Genomic DNA, 20948 nt, shown 5'->3' on the forward strand with positions numbered 1-20948 from the left:
CAGACAAGACCTAGTGTCCTGCCTGTGATATCTCCCCTATAATTTCGGGGGTTGTTTGCTAGCATATGATCCCCAGGAAGCACCTATCAGTCTCCCAGGGGGATATGCTGACCTATTCGGGAGAGAGGTAGGACACGGCTCAGAGGGAGAGTCTCCCATTCGTCTCCCCACCCCAGCCCATCTAAAGCATATATCTATAAGAAATTAACTATGCATCCTTATAAACTGATTAGCCGGTCAACTCAAACTATCATAACGGACCGGTCATCGCTATATAGTCTCCGTTTATCGGTGTTCCAATCAGGAGAGCGAACATCCCGACTGGAGTGTAACCCCCTGCCGAGAGAATCGTCTCTCCCCCAATTGCAACGGTCCAACATGTCCATTAATCTGACAAGAAGAATAAGTAACTTTATATGTCAAACAAAACAATCTTGCACTTTAACTTTAGCATACAATCTGCCATAAGAAGGTGGTTTACCTCTCTAGGTTTAATGTCATCACTGCTGGGTAGCCGCCTTATGTCTCCACTAAGCAGGAGTCGACGCGGCCACCCCTGAAGCCACCAGAAACAGGCTCTGCAGTTTCTGACTGTACTCCAAACACCCAGACTAAGGTGTCTAATATCCTCGTCTGCAGGAAGGGATTTATTTGATACAGCCATCTCCTCCACAGTCTGGTTATCTGAATGGGTGTTTCAGGGCTACAAACAAAACTCCCAAGATGATTTAGGACCGTTCCTGCTAGTTCATGTACATGTGGCTGGGTCTATCATCTCGGAAGCTCTGTAGCTAAGAGCATCATTTCCAGGCTGTAATGGCTTTCATGCAAGTTCAGTATCTCTCCGTAGAGAGATATCTGGCCACACTATATGTGTGACTGACACATATCGCCTGCTGATATAGATGAATAGCTCAGTTCTGACAAATTTTAGTTTGATGTGTCCTGAACATAGCACCAAGCAGGGTTGGCAGGGGTCTGACTGATGAAGGGTAAGTCGTGTGCAGTTCTGGACCCTGAAAACACAGGGACTGGATCAGCGTAAAGTCACCCTGCTCAAAACATTAGCTGGCCAGAAACCAGTCACGAACAATGAAAAAGAAGAAAATATAAACCTCACCCAAACAGTGGAAAACATAAAAATCAAAACTTCTGTCTGCATCAATATTTGTCTCACGACTCACGTATGTCCTCTTGGGAAGGTGCTCTGGGTCGTCGGCGGTTCCGCTGCTGTCTCGGCGGTAGATTGTTACTCATTCTCGATGAAGAAGGGTGACCCGGTGTACGTGGGAGAGGACCAAGCCAATTGGGGACCTCGATGGGTTCTGCGTCAAGGAAGGTGAATAGTGCCGGCAAGGCATCAGGTTTACGTAGGGTGAAGCTTTTTGTTTTTTCCTGAATGTTGCAGAGAGGGGGTATCCCCAACGGTATGTAGCCCCTTTCCTTTTCGCCAAATCTAGCAGCGGCTTCAGAATCGCATGTCTCTGCAGGGTTGCACGTGAGAGATCTGGAAGAATTTTCACTGTGGCGCCATCTAGTTCCGGGTCCTCTGATTCCCAGGCTCTACACAGAATCTGTTCTTTGTGCACATAATGGTGTACTCTACACACAACATCCCTTGGTCTCAGGGGGTCGGTTGGTTTAGGGCCTAGTGCACGGTGTATCCTATCCAGTTCAATGTGTTCTGGTAGTTCAATACCTGGTAGGCTGCGGAAGATTGCAACTGCCATGTCTGCTAGGTCCTCAGGTCCCGTGGCCTCTGGGAGTCCCCTAAGTCGCAGATTATTCCTGCAACTTCGGTCCTCCATTTCTTCCAATCGCAACCATTGGTCTTGTAATGTAGGTATGTTTCTGAGTCTTGGTGCTCTTCCATCACTGACATTCGACGCTCTAGTGCCATAAGGGAGCTTCCACCCGATTCCATTCTGGTGGTTAGTGCACTGATGTCTGCCCTCACTGCCTTCATCTCCTTGCAGTGTGTGGCCTCCACCGTCGCTATGAGGGCCGCAATGTCCGCCTTGGTGGGTAGCGCCTGTAGTATAGCATGGAGTTCCACGTCCACTCCTGTCGCCTGAGAGGGGGGCTGTGATCGCTCATCAAAGCTGGAGTGGAGGTCTGAGGGGAAGCCCGCATAGGTGTCTGGTAGTTGCGTGTCCCTGTGTGGCAATGGGGAGCCGCTCGCTGCTTGTCTCATTGAATACTCACCACGAGGCGGCGCCGCCATCTTGAGCTCTGGGGAGCCGAGAAGGGAGAGCTGGAATCTCCATCTGAGATCACTCGATGTGGGCGGTTGAGGAGTTGATTTAAGTGGCTTGTTGCTCTTCTTTACCGATTTCCTTCTGGAGGAGTGCATAGTGTGCGGATCGAGCTGAAATAGCTGGGGTAAGGGAGAGACAGCCGGGAGCTCAGCAACTGCACGTCTCTATCCAGCCATGTCCACACCACGCCCCCCTTAGCTGAACTTTTCATCCACTAGCGGGGAGCTTTTAGCCCGCTCCCACACCACCCCAAAGATGCTGCTTGCAGGACTTTTTTTCCCATCCTGCAAGTGCACCGCCCCAGTGTGAAAGCACTCAGACTTTCACACTGGGGTGGCTTGGGAGGCGCTTTACAGGTGCTAATTTTAGTGCTAAAACACCTGAAAAGTGTCTCAGTGTGTAAGTAGCCTTAATGCTTAAACGTGTGCAAACTTTTTATGGTTGGTGCCTTGTGGAAGAAATTCCCTCGGTTTTGGTCTAATCAAAGTTGATCTCAAGGGCTGATAGCAATGGACAATCTCTACAGCGGAGGCCTCGATAGCAGAACAACAAACTGGCTCATATCATTCACTGTTTGATCACACAAATACACTTTTATTTACCTCAAGACACATTTTAAAGGACATATTTATAGCAGACCTAAAGCCTTCAATCCTCTATATCCAAGGGTGGTTCCATCTTGGCCTTTATTGAGGTCTGCAGTTGCCATGGCGCTGCACCTGTAATCAGCTATGTCACCTTCCATTTGAACGTTTAATTGAGAACGGACATAAGCATACTGGCAGCTATGTCAATTCTCACTAGAGGCATGCCTTGAATGTAACTGTTTTGGGAAAGTTAAATCCGTGGGTTTAGTTCTACCTTCATCTCAAAACTGTGTGCCGTTCCACATTTGATAACATGTCTTAGATCAGCAAGAGAGGAAGGCTGCAGGCTGCACAGTGTTCAGGTTCACAGCACTGCCAGCAGAGATTCAGCGGGGGAAAAAAAAAAAAAGACACTGTCTTTGTATTTTTGTGTCTCCCAGCAGCAGTTTGTCTTCTTTGCCCTTCTCTCTTCCTAATCTGCCCTTCCTTGGCACAGGCTGTCTAATGCCGCGACACACGACCGGACTTTCCGTCAGAAAAGGTCAGATGGAATCATTCCATCGGATATTCCGAGCGTGTTTGGGCTTCATCTGACTTTTTCTTTAGAAAATTCTGATGGACCTAGAAATAGAACATGTTTTAAATCTTTCTGACGGAATCAATTCCTATCGGGAAAACCGTTTGTATGCTATTCCGACGGACCAAAAACGACGCAAGGGCAGCTACTGGCTATTGAACTTCCTTTTTCTAGTCCCGTCGTACGTCATCGTGTTATAAACAATCGGACTTTGGTGTGATCGTGTGTAGGCAAGTCAGTTTCAGCTGAACTCCATCGGAAAAAACAGTTGTGTGTAGCCTAGGTGGATGCAGCATTGATTCCATGCTGCATCTGTCCTCCGCCATCTCTGCATTAAGAAGTGAGCAATCAAGCACCACTGATGGCTTAGTTCTCCCCTCTGAGCAGAGAGCTGTTACCGTCAGGCAGCGGCTCTCTGCTCTCCTCTCCAGTGCTCACTGGAGGGCTGGGATGTGCAGGGGAAGGAGGGACTGGCTCAGGCTCTCAGCGGATCACTGAGAAGCTGAGCCAGGTGCTGGTCCGGGCTGCTGGGCAGATACTGAACATATGGTCAGGAGGTTTCCCGAGCCTGGACCGGCTGAGTGATGCCAGCCGACAACAGTCTTTAGCTCACTGTCGGCCAAAAAATGGGTCACAGGAGTGAAGAACGAACTGCACTCCTGTGATCCATAGGTGAAGTATGGTCAAAACAGCTTTTGCCATACTTCTCCTTTAATGATGATGTACTGTGGAAAAAAAAGTAAGTACACCATTGGCTTCAGAGGTTGGTATTTTCCTCCTTAGCAGAAATTAAATCTTTGAATAACTACCCACCAGTTTGACAACTTTTGACCACTACTGCACACCAAATTCCTTCAATTGTCTATTCCAAATCCCCTACAGGGACTATAATCGCCTTCTGCAGGAGTAGAACTAGGCAGAACCAAAAAAAAAAAAAAACACTTAGCTACGCCCATGGGCTGGCCCTTGCTGGTATATAACCCCCTTTCTGCTATAGGTATTCAGTTTAGTAGCAAGCAATATTAGAAGTATCAAAACTCCTTAAAGGGGTGGGTGCTGTGTCCGAACTCAGAGAAAAGTGTTTTACAGGGAGTACAAAAAAAACAATTTTCTCTTTAGTTCGACGGACAGCGCTCCATTAACCACTTCAGCCCCGGAAGGATTTACCCCCTTCCTGACCAGAGCACTTTTTACAATTTGGTACTGCGTCGCTTTAACTGCTAATTGCGCGGTCATGCAATGCTGTAACCAAACGAAATTTGCGTCCTTTTCTTCCCACAAATAGAGCTTTCTTTTGATGGTATTTGATCAACTCTGCCGTTTTTATTTTTTGCGCTATACACGGAAAAAGACCGAAAATTTTGAAAAAAAATGATATTTTCTACTTTTTGTTCTAAAAAAAAATCCAATAAACTCAATTTTAGTCATACATTTAGGCCAAAATGTATTTGGCCACATGTCTTTGGTAAAAAAATGTCAATAAGTGTATCTTTATTGGTTTGCGCCTACAAACTAGGGTACATTTTCTGGAATTTACACAGCCTTTAATTTATGACTGCCTATGTCGTTTCTTGAGGTGCTAAAATGGCAGGGCAGTACAAAACCCCCACAAATGACCCCATTTTGGAAAGTAGACACCCCAAGGAAATTGCTGAGAGGCATGTTGAGCCCATTGAATATTCATTTTTTTTGTCCCAAGTGATTGAATAATGACAAAAAAAAAAAAAAATTACAAAAAGTTGTCACTAAATGATATATTGCTCACACAGGCCATGGGCATATGTGGAATTGCACCCCAAAATACATTTAGCTGCTTCTCCTGAGTATGGGGATACCACGTGTGGGACTTTTTGGGAGCCTAGCCGCATACGGGGCCCCGAAAACCAATCACTGCCTTCAGGATTTCTAAGGGCGTACATTTTTGATTTTACTCCTCACTACCTATCACAGTTTTGAAGGCCATAAAATGCCCAGATGGCACCCCCCCCCCCCCCAAATGACCCCATTTTGGAAAGTAGACACCCCAAGCTATTTGCTGAGAGGCATGTTGAGTCCATGGAATATTTTATATTTTGACACAAGTTGCGGGAAAGTGACTATTTATTTATTTATTTATTTTTTGCACAAAGTTGTCACCAAATGATATATTGCTCACACAGGTCATGGGCATATGTGGAATTGCACCCCAAAATACATTCTGCTGCTTCTCTTGAGTACGGGGATACCACATGTGTGGGACTTTTTAGGAGCCTAGCCGCGTACGGGACCCCGAAAACCAATCACCGCCTTCAGGATTTCTAAGGGTGTACATTTTTTATTTCACTCTTCACTGCCTATCACAGTTTCGGAGGTCATGGAATGCCCAGGTGGCACAAACCCCCCCAAATGACCCCATTTTGAAAAGTAGACACCCCAAGCTATTTGCTGAGAGGCATGGTGAGTATTTTGCAGCTCTCATTTGTTTTTGAAAATGAAGAAAGACAAAAAAAAAAATTTTTTTTTTCTTTTTTTATTTTCAAAACTTTGTGACAAAAAGTGAGGTCTGCAAAATACTCACTATACCGCTCAGCAAATTGCTTTGGGTGTCTACTTTCCAAAATGGGGTCATTTGGGGGGGTTTTGTGCCACCTGGGCATTCCATGGCCTCCGAGACTGTGATAGGCAGTGAAGAGTGAAATCAAAAATTTACGCCCTTAGAAAGCCTGAAGGCGGTGCTTGGTTTTCGGGGTCCCATACGTGGCTAGGCTCCCAAAAAGTCTCCCCGTACAAAAAGTATCCCCGTACTCAGGAGAAGCAACAGAATGTATTTTGGGGTGTAATTTCACATATTCCCATGGCATGTTTGAGCAATATATCATTTAGTGACAACTTTGTGCAAAAAAAAAAAAAAAAATTTGTCTCTTTCCCGCAATTTGTGTCACAATATAAAATATTCCATGGACTCGACATGCCTCTCAGCAAATAGCTTGGGGTGTCTACTTTCCAAAATGGGGTCATTTGGGGGGGGGTTTGAACTGTCCTGGCATTTTATGCACAACATTTAGAAGCTTATGTCACACATCACCCACTCTTCTAACCACTTGAAGACAAAGACCTTTCTGACACTTTTTGATTACATGAAAAAATTATTTTTTTTTGCAAGAAAATTACTTTGAACCCCCCACACATATATTTTTTTAAAGCAAATGCCCTACAGATTAAAATGGTGGGTGTTTCATTTTTTTTTTTTCCACACAGTATTGCGCAGCGATTTTTCAAACGCATTTTTTGGGGAAAAAACACACTTTTTTACATTTTAATGCACTAAAACACACTATATTGCCCAAATGTTTGATGAAATAAAAAAGATGATCTTAGGCCGAGTACATGGATACCAAACATGACATGCTTTACAATTGCGCACAAATGTGCAGTGGCAACAAAATAAATACATTTTTAAAAGCCTTTACAGGTTATCACTTTAGATTTACAGAGGAGGTCTACTGCTAAAATTACTGCCCTCGATCTGACCGTCGCGGTGATACCTCACATGCATGGTGCAATTGCTGTTTACTTTTGACGCCAGACCGACGCTTGCGTTCGCCTTAGCGCGAGAGCAGGGGGGACAGGGGTGCTTTTTTTTTTCTTTTTTTTTTTTTTTTTCTTGCTTTTTTATCTTATTTTAAAACTGTTCCTTTCATTTTTTTTTTTTTTTATCATTTTTATTGTTATCTCAGGGAATGTAAATATCCCCTATGATAGCAATAGGTAGTGACAGGTACTCTTTTTTGAAAAAATTGGGGTCTATTAGACCCTAGATTTCTCCTCTGCCCTCAAAGCATCTGACCACACCAAGATCGGTGTGATAAAATGCTTCCCCAATTTCCCAATGGCGCTATTTACACCCGGCGAAATCTAAGTCATAAAATGCTCGTAGCTTCCGGTTTCTTAGGCCATAGAGATGTTTGGAGCCACTCTGGTCTCTGATCAGCTCTATGGTCAGCTGGCTGAATCACTGGCTGCATTCTCAGGTTCCCTGTTGAGACAGGAGAGCCAGAGAAAAACACGGAAGATGGTGGGGGGGGGCATTCTCTCCCACTGCTTGTAAAAGCAGTCTAAAGGCTAATTAGCTGCTAGGATTGCTTTTACATGAAAGCCGACCGCTGGCTGAAAAGAATGATACCAAGATGATACCTAAACCTGCAAGCATCATTCTGGTATAACCACTCAAAGTCGTGAATGGTGTACCTGAAGACAAAAAAATGGTTAACAATAAAGCACAGTAAACGGTAAAGTATAAAAAATTGCATACCTGAAAAGCAAACATGATAAAACATAATAATAAAACATTGCAGAATAGAATACAGTAAAAAAGAGCAGAACAATAGAGAGAATAGAGAGAGAGAGAATAGAGAGAGAACAATAAAACGACAACTATTATTTTTTATTTTATATTTTTGTTTGTGTTTTTTTTTTTTTTTTTTTTTTTTACACTTTTTTTGTAACTGTAACTTTTATAACTGTAACCGGTTCCAGGTTCGGGTCTCTCAAAATGCGATGGCATCTTGGGAGACCCTGTGAAAGTGTGTCCTAGTCTGTGCAATGCTGTACCCTACGCTAATACTCAACTAGTGAATGGTAGCGTTCAAAACATTCACCAATGCAAAGACCAGGATTGACAGGAGGGACAATAATAGCGGGTGTCACGCCTATATCCGCGTTTGCTGCAGACACATCTTTTTTGGGGGGGTTCGTTGGGTAGGGGTACTCGGGAGGACATAAAAATGCCTCTCATGCAGCCGACTGCATTTGGTTGGGGATGTGAATGGGGGAAGTACGGGCGCTGCAGAAGTGGTGGGTTCCCAATTAGGATTGGCGAATGCAGCAGGAAGGGCATTATAGGCACGACGGGCCTGTGTTTGTCTTTTTGGTGGCAGCGGGACACTATTTGTGCTTGCCACCTCACCAGCTTGAACTGCACTTATGGGACTCGCCACGTCACCAAGTGTTACTGCAGTGCTGGTTTGACTACGACCGGGGTGTACTAGGCCGCTGGCGCTTGCCAGTTCACCAAAACGCTACCAAAAAAACTGTTAACGATCGCAGGGATCAGGCCTGACTCTGCGAACGCTGCAGTTATGCGTTTAGTGTTTTGTAAGTGACAGTGATCGATCGATACTGCACTTGGGTGTAGCAATAAAAAGAACTGCGCTAAAAAACTAAATAAATTAAATTGAATTAAAATAAATTAAAATAAATAGATACACAAAATAACTCAGAAAATGTATTGCATTCCCCTATTAATCACATCTGTGAACCCAAGTAACCACACAATACCAATCAGATATCTTGATATATCAGAAATTATCGTGAAGCACTTAATTCAAAATAGACAAGTGACAGAAATCCAAAAAGTCTGTGACAATAGAAATGGCTCAGGAAATCAGCAGTCCTTAGTGCAAAACAAATCCACCGATAGTGATTGAAGACTTTTAGTGAAAAAGCATCTCGTGAACAGAATCCACCACCTATAACAATATGTGCTTACCAGAGGTAAGCTATAATGGAGCTTATGTTCGAAATCCACTCCGTGGGGACACCAACATCGATCTCGGCATGGAGGAGGACCACCCGAAACCCACCAATAGAAGGGTCGATTATTCAGCAATGGACACCCAGCTCCAATCACCCCTCCAGGGGTATCTCGCATGTAGGACGGCCTTAGTGCCCAGATGGTGTTTCCAGCATTGACATCCAATATATGACTGCACTTGGGTGGGCTGGGCTGGGCGGAGGGGCAAAACGCAGGTGCTAGCAGGTATCTAGGCTGATCCCACTAACACTGCGTTTTTGGGAACCCTAAACTGCTGGGGACGCCAGTATAGATCTGATCGGATCAGATCAGATATTGATCAGTTCAGATACTATACCACTAAGGGAGGTGTACGGTGCGTGCGTGGGTGTTAGCGCTACTGGCACTAACCTGACGCTGCCTGGGGCTGGTGCTTGCCAGTTCACCAAAACGCTACCAAAAAAACTGTTAGCGATCGCAGGGATCAGGCCTGACTCTGCGAACGCTGCAGTTATGCGTTTAGTGTTTTGTAAGTGACAGTGATCGATCGATACTGCACTTGGGTGGGCTGGGCCGGGCGGAGGGGCAAAACGCTGGTGCTAGCAGGTATCTGGGCTGATCCCGCTAACACTGCGTTTTTGGGAACCCTAAACTGCTGGGGACGCTAGTATAGATCTGAACGGATCAGATATTGATCCGATCAGATACTATACCACTAAGGGAGGCGTATGCTGCGTGCGTGGGTGTTACCGGTACTGGCGCTAATCTGACGCTGCCTGGGGCGACGCATATCACCGCCGGGCGATCAGGGGGCTAAACCTTTATTCTGTAATAAACGGCGGGTGCCCTGACACTATAAAAAATAAACGAACTAACCAGCGTCACCCGTAACGGTTATACGGTGATCAGTGGTGAAAGGGTTAACTAGGGGGCAATCAAGGGGTTAAAACATTTATTAGATAGTATATGGGGGTCCCTGTCGCTATAAAATGCTGACGGCAAACCTAAATATTTACGTCCCTAACTAGCGTCACCAGCGACACTAATACAGCGATCAGAAAAATGATCGCTTAGCGACACTGGTGACGGGAGGTGATCAAGGGGTTAAAACTTTATTAGGGGGGGTTAGGGGGGTATCCTAGACCTAAAGGGGGCCTAACACTCACTGCCCTAACACTGTAACTGTCACAAACTGACACCAATACAGTAATCAGAGAAAAAAAAAAAAAAAAAAACCTGCTTGGTGTCAGTTTGTGACAGGGGGGGGTGATTGGGGGGGGATCGGGGGGCAATCGGAGTGGGGGATCGGGGTGTTTTGTGTGCCTGGCATGTTCTACTGTGTGTGTAGTGTGTTGGTGCACTCACATTACAGTCTTCTCTCCTCGGCCCGGAACGGAAAATACCGAGCCGAGGAGAGATGACATCATTTCCTCTGCCTCTGTGTACAATACAGAGGCAGGGAAATGATCCCATTGGCTGGGAGCGATCGCGAGGGGGGGGCCACGAATGGATGGCCTCCCCCTCACCACCGATCGCCGGGGGAGATTTGCCGACCGCCGCAGGCACCGGGGGGGGGTCCGATCGTACCTGTAAAGTCCTTTTGCCTGCCCGTGCCATTCTGCCAACGTATATAGTCGTGCGGCGGTCGGCAAGTGGTTAATCCTGACTATATGGATGTCCAAAAGCAGTGCCAAAAGCAAAATAACCCAAGGCTAAACACAAGAGCCCTAACCTGGTCACAGGAGCCCCATCTAAAATGAAAATTTAAAAGAAAAAACACTCCTCAAGAGGAAACAGCCCCTCTTAAACTGCAGTCTGCAAAACCTTGCAGTCAAAAGAAGCATTCACAGATGCCAAAATACCTACTTTGTAGAATTTGGTGAAAGTATGCACTGACGACCAAGTGGCCGCCTCACAAACCTGAGATATTGACGTACGATGATGGAAGTCCCAAGGCGTACTAAGCGCCCGAGTAGAATGCGCTGTGGCGGAAAGGAGGAGCCCGACCTTTAATAGAATAGGCCTGAGTCACCGTCTATCTGATCTATTTGGAGATGGTAGCTCTAGAAGCGGCCAGCTCTTTCCTGGGTCCTTGTGTAACCACAAAAAGTGAGTCTGACTTCCGAAAGGAGTCTGTGGCTGCCAGATGCACCCGAATCGCTCCAACCACATCCAAGGCATGCAAATCAAATTCCTTGAGATGAGCCAGATTGGGACACAAAAAAAGGCAATCTCCTTATTTAAGTGGAAGTCCAAGACAACTTTAGGTAGGAATGATGGACAGGGACAAAGAACCACCTTATCTCTGTGGACCACCAAATAGGGATTACAACAGGATAATGCCACCAACTCCGACACCCTACGGGCAGATGTAATAGCCACCAAAAATGCCACCTTCTGGGACAACGTAGGCAAAGGAATCTCCCAAATATTCTCAAATGGAGGTTTCTGGAGAACCAAGAGTACCAAGTTTAAAATCACACAGCGGCAAAATAGACCGTACAGGCAGAGCCACATGTTGAACTCCCTAAATGAAGGTACGAAATAAAGAGCGCATGGCTAAGGGTCCCTGAAAGAAGATTGCTAAGGAAGACACCTGGCCCTTGATAGTACTCAAGGCCAACTTTTGCTCAACGCCCCCGTTGAAAAAAAGATCCGAGCCACAGAAAAGGAGCGAGGATGAGCGCCAATCGACTCACACCAAGAACTGTACACTTTCCACATACAATGGTATATCTTGCTAGAAATCAACTTCTTCGCCTTCAACATAGTAGGGATCACTGATCCAAACCTCCATCCCTCAGTACCTGGCTTTCAGCAGCCAAGCCATCAAAACCAGCAACTAAAGCAGGATGGAGGCTCCGCCCTCAGGACAACTGGTCCTCTCTGAGAGGTAGCCCCAAAGGGATGTTTATGGCTACCTGAATGATCAGAAGACCTTCGCCCTCGATCCTTTGGGGGCACCGCGGAAGAAGCTTGAGAAGAGTACTGTATTGGCCTCACAGTGGCACAAGCACGTCTGCAGAGTCTACCAGAGGAACCTGTGACCTTGCCATGAACCTCGGCATCTTCCTGTTGAACCGAACCTGCTGGAGGAGCCGCGTATAGGCCTGTGCAAATGGAACTGCCTTGAAGGTGGACACCACTAGGCCCAGAGCCTGTATGCAAGTCGGAAGAGAAGACTGTCAGTGAGATGGCAGCCAGCAAAGCACGGTCTGTGGTTTCCCAAGTTTGATCAGCTCAGCTGTCGGTTAATTGCCAGCTCTAAACTTTCTACAGTGACTCACCTGGTGATATCCTGCTAGTCAGTCCTGCTGGCTATTTAGGTGCTCAGTTCAGATCCTCTGTGCCTTCGCCTTAGTCAACATATCAAAAAACTCTCTGCTGCATTCCTGTTTAAAGGCTTGCTTGGCGTGCCTTCTGGTTCCTGATGCCGTTTGCTGTTCCACTACATCAGGGATATGCAATTAGCGGACCTCCGGCTGTTGCAAAACTACAAGTCCCATCATGCCTTTGGGTGTCATGCTTGTGGCTGTCAGAGTCTTGCTATGCCTCATATGACTTGTAGTTCTGAAACAGCTGGAGGTCCACTAATTGCACATCCCTGCACTACATGCTGATCTCTGGTTTCCTGATATCCTGGCTTGTTCTGAAGCACGCTGATCTCTGGCTCCTTGATGTCCTGGCTTGTCTGACTATGCTTTCCGGTTACCGAACTCTGGCTATGTTTTGACTATGACTGCTCTGTTTATACCTTTTTACCATTATACTAAATAGTGTGATTTTTACTGCACTTCTGTCTCAGTCTGATTCATAGTTCCTGACAGTAGGCAAAGGCCATGAATTCAGAAGTTGCAGGCAATCCATACTGGAGCGGTGCGCTGGCAGGACACCCAAAAAAAATCCTTCCAGGCGCATCTTTGAGGCACTGTAGGAGCGGTGTATACACCGCTCCTACAGCGCCCCTGCCCCTTGAAATCAATGGGCAGTGCTACTGAAGTACCAGCAGCAGCGCTTTGCGGGCGCATTTAGCCCTTTTTTGGCTATTAGCGGGGGGTTAAAAGTGCCCCACTAGCTTCCGAAAAGGCCCGCAAAAATGACGGTAAAGCACCGCTAAAAATAGCGGCGCTTTACCACCGATGCCCCCAACAGCCCAGTCTGAAAGTAGCCATAGCGTTACAGACGCTCCTGAATCGCACAGCTCACCTGGATCCTCCCATTGTGGCCTCCTCGGTACAACCTGTGTTGCAGGCCATCCCTGCTGCTGCTCCAGTCTCTGTGCAGTCACTCGCCTCGGGTATTACCTCTATAAGTATGACTAGATCCACTCCGCTTCCCCAGCGATTTGGGGGCAATCCAGTCCAATGCAGAGGGTTTCTCAACCAGGTTGAGATATACTTTGAGATGCTGCCCCAGGCGTTTCCCACGGACAGAAGCAAAGTAAGTTTCATGATATCTTTACTTTCTGAGAGAGCCTTGGCCTGGGCAAACCCTCTATGGAAGATGCGAAAACTCGTTGTCCTCAGTTACCCAGAGTTTGTGGCTTCCTTTAAAAGGGTATTTGATGCTTCAGCTGCCAAGAGTCTCATGTCTATCAGAGTACGAGAACTGTTGCCAATTACGCCATTAAATTCCGTACTCTGGCAGCAGAGGTTGCTTGGAACAATGAGGCCCTTGTGACTGCTTTTTCTCATGGTCTTTCGGATACCATCAAAGATGAGATGGCAGCCCGAGATATACCCACTGAGCTGGAGAGGTTGATCACGTTTGCCAGCCTCATTGATTCCAGACTCAGAGAAAGACTTTTAAGGAACGCTTGCGGGAGCCTCCTGTACATTTGTCTCTGAGCTTTGCAGTCCCACCCTTGCCTCCTGGTACTGAGTCGATCAGTAAAGTGGAACCCATGCAATTGGGCTTCACACATCTCTCTGCAGATGAGAGAACCTTTAGGAGGGAGAGATTGTGCCTTTATTGTGGCCAGGCAGGTCACTTTTTGAAGTCTTGTCCTACACGTCCAGGGAACGCCCGAACCTTAAGGTCCTGTAGGGGACAGACCTTAGGTGGCTTTGTTTTGTCCCCAGTTATCCAGAAGGATAAGCCCCTGGTTTTGGTTACCCTTTCTTGGTCTGAGTCATCCATCGAGATACAGGCTCTAATCGACTCTGGGGCTGCAGGCCTGTTCATTGATGCTGCCTTTGTATCTAAGCACTCGATTCCGCTGCAGCTTTGTGACACTCCACTTGCCATTGAGGCTCTTGATGGGAGGCCTCTACAGCTTGCCCATGTGACTCATGAGACTGCTCCATTGTCCATGGGCATAGGGGCTCTTCACCATGAGATAATCCAATTCCAAGTCATTTCCTCACCTAAGTTTCCAGTGGTTATTGGTTACAGAGGCACAACTCCTCTTAATTGACTTTGTGCTGAGGTTCTTTCCTGGTCGTCACAATGCAGCAAGATGTTTTCAGAAAGTGGCTAAGGTCCTGTGCACATCTTCACTCTCCTCCCTGCCGAAGGAGTACCTAGATTTTAGCGATGTCTGACAAAAGGTCAGGCTGGCAGTTTGCCTCCACAATGGTCGTATGATTGTGCAATTGACCTTCAACCTGGTGCCATACCCCCTCGTGGCCGGGTTTACCCTATGTCTCAGAGGACAAGGCCATGGAGAATATGTTGCAGATGCACTTTCTCGAGGAAACATCCGCAAATCCTGGTCTCTTCATTGTGAAAAAGAAGAGTGGTGAACTGAGACCTTGCATTGATTATAGGGGTCCTAATCGTTTCACGATTAAGAATGCTTATCCGATTCCGTTGATTACGGATTTATTTGACCGCCTCAAGGGAGCAAGGGTTTTCACGAAGCTTGATTTGAGAAGGGCATACAATCTCGTGAGGATCAAGGACGAAGACGAATGGAAAACTGTGTTTAATACCAGAACAGGCCATTTATGAGTACCTTGTAATGCTGTTTGGCCTTTGCAACGCTCCGGCAGTTTTCCAGGAATTTATCAACAATGTCCTCCGAGATTTGTTGCAGCGATGTGTGGTGGTTTATCTCTACGATATCCTCATATTTTCCAATTCCCTAGAGAGCCACCACACAGATGTCTGTCGTGTGCTTCAGAGGCTGAGAAAACAATCTGTACTGTAAATTGGAGAAGTGCGAGCTCCATCGTGAACAGGTTACATTCCTGGGTTATGTAATTTCCACTGCTGGTTTTTCAATGGACCCAGAGAAACTTTCAGCAGTCCTACAGTGGCCCCAACCCATGAGTTATGTCCTCTGCAACGTTTTATTGGCTTTGCCAATTATCGGAAGTTTGTTCGTAACTTCTTGTCTCTGGTCAAACCCCTGACTGATATGACCAGAAAGGATGGTAACCCACAGAATTGGTCTCAGGAGTCCATTAAGGCCTTTGAGAGTCTCAAGGCTGCCTTGGTTTCAGCTCCTGTGTTAGCACATCCTGATCCCGTTACCCTTGAGGTTGATGCTTCTAAGACTGGAGTTAGCACCTTTCTGTCTCAACGTCCTACCCTCTGAGAGGATATGCATCCCTGTGGCTACTTTTCCAAGAAATTGTCACCTGCGGAATGCAATTATGAGATTGGGGACAGAGTTGTTAGCGATCATTTTAGCCCTTAAAGAATGGAGGCATCTCCTCGAAGGTACCATTGTGCAGGTTCTCATTCTGAATGACCATAAGAATTTCACATTCTTGTCTGAGGCTAAACGCCTCTCTCCCAGAAGGGCGCGATGGGCTCTTTTCTTGTCAAGTTTCAATTGCATAGTCTCATTCTTACCCGGTACTAAGAATGTAAGTGCCGATGCATTGTCGCAACAGTTTTCCTACACTTCCAAGATAGAGTCGGTTCCTGCGATTGCTCCCGATCTTATTCTGGCTATGGTTCGCACCAGTCTCACTTCTCCTTTAGGCGGCAAACTTCTTGCAGCTCAGATCCATTCTCCTCCTATGAAACCTTGTGACCGCTGTTATGTCCCTGAAAGTTTTTGCACTGCTGTGCTCCAGAGTTACCATTCTCCCAAGGCTGCTGGCCACCCAGGGAAGAATCAACTCATTTGGGCTATTTCCCAACAAGTCTGGTGGCCAAGTCTACGTGCTGATATAGCCGCCTTCGTAGCTGCTTGTTCCGTGTGTGCTCCGAGTAAGACACCTTCCAGTGGGCCTCCTGCAACCCATACCCAATGGAGAGAGGCCTTGGACCCACCTGTCTATGGATTTCATTGTGGAGTTGCCCAACTCTCAGGGCAACACAGTTATCCTTATGGTGGTTGACCGGTTCTCGAAAATGTCTCGTATACCGATTAAGAAGTTGCCCACATCTAAAGAACTGGCTTCCATTCTTGCTTGAGAGATCTTTCGCTTACATGGGCTACCCAAGGTGATAGGTCTCGGAAAGGGGTAGCCAGTTTATGTTCAGGTTCTGGCGAGCCATTTGTGCAGTTGGCAATTCAGCTCTCCTTCTCCTCTGCATATAACCCGCAGTCCAATGGGGCCACAGAATGAGCCAACCAGTCCTTGGAACAGTTTCTACGTTGCTATATCAGACCTTACCTTGGGTGGAGTTTGCTTACAACAGTCCCGTTAATTCTGCTTCCCGATTGTCCCTGTTTATGGCGAACTATGGTTTCCAACCATCCATGTTACCTGACTTATTTGTTTCTCAGAGCATTCCTGCATAAGAGGAGCATCTCTGTGGTCTTCGTTCCACTTGTGCACAAGTCCAGGAGTCCTTGCGACATGCCAATGATAGGTAAAGACGCCATGCTGATCGCAGACGCCTACCTGCGCCTTTCTACCAGGTTGGGGACAGAGTCTGGCTGTTATCTCGCAACCTCCGACTCCATGTTCCCTCACTGAAATTGGCACCTCGGTTTATTGGGCCGTTCAGTATTCTCCGCAGGATTAATCCAGTGGCTTACGCTTTAGACCTTCCTTCTAATATGTGTATCTCAAATGTATTCCATGTCTCCTTATTAAAACCTTTGCTCTGCAACCGCTTTACCACCTGAAGTATGAAGTACCATATGAAGTACAGTCCATAGTTGACTCCCATAGGTTCCTTGGGCGCATACAGTACCTGGTTCATTGGAAAGGGTACAGTCCGGAGAAGCTCTCATGGGTCTCATCCTCAGAAGTACATGCCCCTGTCCTACTCTGTACTTTCCATAGAAGCTTTCCCCTCAAACCTGGCGGTGCTCCGAGGGGAAGGGGTCATTGAGGGGGTACTGTCAGGGCTGGGCTCAGCCCGCCCTTCCCAGAGCAGGCCGCTCAGCTGTCGGTTAATTGCCAGCTCTAATTTTTCCACAGTGACTCACCTGGTGATGATATCCTGCTGGCTACTTAGCTGCTCAGTTCAGATCCTCTGTGCCTTCGCCTTGGTCAACATCTCAAGAGACTCTGCTGTGTTCCTGTTTAAAGACCTGCTTGGGTTGCGTCCCTTCTGGTTCCTGATCTTGTTTGCTGCTCCACTACGCTGATCTCTGGTTTCCTGCTTTCCTGGCTTTTTCTGAAGTACGCTGGTCTCTGGCTCCCTGATGTCCTGGCTTGTCTATCTGTTCTGGTTACCAAACCCTTGCTATGTTTTGACAACGTTTGCTCTGTTTATACCTTTTTACCATTATGTTAAATAGTGTGATTTTTTTACTGCACTTTTGTCTCAGTCTGATTCATGGTTCCCGACGCCACGCTGGCCAACCATAAATTCAAAGTCAAACCCAGTTGATTCCACTTCCTGTATAGGGATGGGGGTGCATTGGTTAGTTCTGACGTTACCCGACCCTTTGCAGGAATTATATCTGCACAAGGAGATTCAGGGCTTAAAAACCCCAAAACAGACAACCTCTGCCCCTTTCTTTGGTACCCCAAAAGGATAATTTCATGGAGGTCCGTGATGCTCACGAAGGAGGCTGAAGACCAGCGAAGATGTCCCCCCCACCCCAGTTATGGGTGAGAGCAGACCTTCATGCTGAAGTGGTCTTGTCTGCGCGACCGGTAAATCCAGGCTTACCAGACCAAGGTTGCTTTGAACCTCCCGGGGAAGGCTTGAAAGATCTGTTTCCCTTATCTACAGTCCCAGGAGAAAGAAATCATTTTTTATGGGCTGAGAAGGAGGGCCTATGTTTAGGACGAGAACAAGACTCCTTCCCTTTACTAGAATGTGGCATTAAGATACTCTTCTCCCCCCCCCATGACACCCTTAATGTCGGCATGCAGAGTTGCCCCAAACAGGCGATCACCTTGAAAGGGCAGATCAGTGGGAGCTTTCTTGGAGGCTTGGTCTGTCAACCAGATCTTAAGCCACAGCACGCGTCTAATCACTACCGATGAAACCGAGCTTGGACAGCATGGGAGCCACATCCAAAGATGCATCACATACAAAAATTGGAGCTCCTGGACCAACTGGTCCACCAGATCAACGTAAGCAGATGGAACCTGCTCATTCCCCAGACCCTGGCACAAAAGCTTGGCCCATTCAGTTAGAGTATGAGACGCCAGGAGAGGTCGCAGTGCCAAACCTGTCATAGTAAACATGCTGCATGCCACAGACTCCCCTTTCCTATCGGCCGGGTCTTTAAAGGATGGGGAATCCTCTACTGGGATCATGGTTTCTTTATTCAACCTGGAAACAGGAGGGTCCACCACCGGTGGACTATTCCACTTTAAAAAGCGATTCCTCCAAAGGGTAACATACGGCAAAACATTTTGGGACCACAAAGGGTTGCCCCCCATTCCTTATAGACAAGTTTGTCAAAATAGGAAAGATAACGTAACACCTTAGCTGCACGAGGCACGTTGTGTGTATCCAAAGGGACAGCCAAGTCCGTGGCTACATTAGCCACATCCTCCATTTGTAAAGTCTTACGCAATTCAGTAACAAGTGCATCCACTAGCGTTATTTCCTTCACTGCTGCGACTGTGAAGGAGTCATCCTCACTATCGGAGGGAACGTGGTATCAAGTCCCACTAGACACGCTACGTCCCCAGCGGCCTCAGACTCAGATGAGACAGAGCAGGAAAAGGTGGAGGATGCTTCCTGCTAGGCCTTTGCCCACAAGCCATTTCCACCCCAGATACCAAGGACTCTAGGACCGCTGTCACTGCTGTAATGGGGAGCTGGCGTTCCGAGGGACCCGTTGCCTCCATTTGGGGGTCAGTGGGGGAGATGTGACCCTGGGGCTTCATAGGATAAGGGAGACCCCACAGCAACAAAAACGTTTTGGCACCACTATGGAACCCCCTACATATACACACACTCAGGGCACTTGCTAGCAGAGAGAGAGGGACCCCCAAGGACTCACCACTACCACCCGAAGAAGCTCCGTATGTTCAGACCCAGCAGCTCGCCATGTGTGCTAGCAGTCCATATATCCGGAAGAAGGAAGATGGGGGCCCGGAAACCCAGGCACCGCTGCACAACTCCGCCTGTCTCCAGCATCATGCCAGACCAAGGGAAAATGGCCACCGGCCAGAGACCCAACCAAGGGAAAATGGTCGCCGAACGCTGCTAAATGCTGTCAGATTGTCTGACTGGACCACACAAGAGTTTATAACCAACTGTACTGCGACCCAACAGACCACAGGTACTGCATCCCACACCACAAGCCCCCCAGGGAACATCCACAGGGGGGAAGGTGGAGGGTAGAAGGGGGAAAGCCCAGCTTAACTGAGGGATTTGGATGGGAGGAGGGAACCTGCAGGCAGATTCGACCATCCCTGGAGGGTACCTGCGTCCACCTCAAACACAAAAGAGAGGGGGGAGTGTACTTACCTCTCCATGGATGTGGGTATCGCTCCAGACAGAGCCTTTTGCCTCTGAAGCGGGGGGGCTGTCGGCCAGGGGGAGGATGCTACTCAGACCAGATTCCAGTCGTATGAGACCCTGTGAGGTGTTTAATTTGCGTGCCATCCTGTTTGTTGAAGCTAAATCGCAGCTGACCTAGTGCGTAGCTGCGGTCTGAACACGCTTGCTGGCAGTACTAGGGGGACCACTGGCTCTAGATTGCACAGCCTGACAGTTGATTGTAAATCTTGCAGCAGAAAAAAGAAAAAAAAATGCTAAGACCAAAAGATCCCAGCCTAGGTCTTTACTCTTGACTAGACAAACAAAACTTAATACCTATAGCAGTGAGGGGTTATATACCAGCTGAGGACGGCCCATGGGCATAGCAGGTTTTTTTTTTTTTGGGTTCTACCTAGTGTAACGAGATCATGTACTGGACACACAAAGAGCTGTAGCTAGTGGCCATGTTTGAGAACCTTAGGGCAGCCATGATAGCTTGGCTAACAGTTTAAACATTGCAGTAAAAATCTGAACTCCCTCCCTTATTTCCAGGAATTCATAGGTTTATACTTCAAAAGAGCTGTTATCTCAACATAGAGAAAGCAGGACCAGGCTAGGTCTGAAAAAACAGCTAATGTGGGCCTGGCAGGATGTCCAGGCCTATCGTAAAACTGTCACCCTCTCAATTCGGTCCTAAATACCTTAGAGCAGATAAAGCTTAAACAGTGCAATATGAAATGTATGTTTCATAACTTCCAAAGTAATAATAGCACAGCCATAACATGGACATATTTAGTTTCCTCAGATGATTTGTAACGTTTCAAGCCGAGACACCCCTATGTCAGGTCATATGGGAAACCACTGGTATCCCTTATTCCTCCTAGGTAAACTAGGCCTTGAAGATACGGCGTGTGTATTCATTTTGAAGCAAATGTCACGCTGAACAATAATATGGATATTTACAGTCTGTAAACAGTTGAGATATGAATTTGTAACACAAAGTGTACCTGGGACATGGTCATGAGTGTAGACACCTCCCAGCAACCAACCCCTAAACAAGATGACCAGACGATTGGTCACTGGTCGCTGTCAACACCCCTTTGATCTGTCAGAAAAGAGGAGATGCCAAAACAATGGTGAGTTCTCCTTTTAAAATCCAAGCAGGAACATCT

The sequence above is a fragment of the Aquarana catesbeiana genome, linkage group LG01 (genome assembly GCF_042186555.1).
Source record: "Aquarana catesbeiana isolate 2022-GZ linkage group LG01, ASM4218655v1, whole genome shotgun sequence".
NCBI lineage: Eukaryota > Metazoa > Chordata > Amphibia > Anura > Ranidae > Aquarana > Aquarana catesbeiana.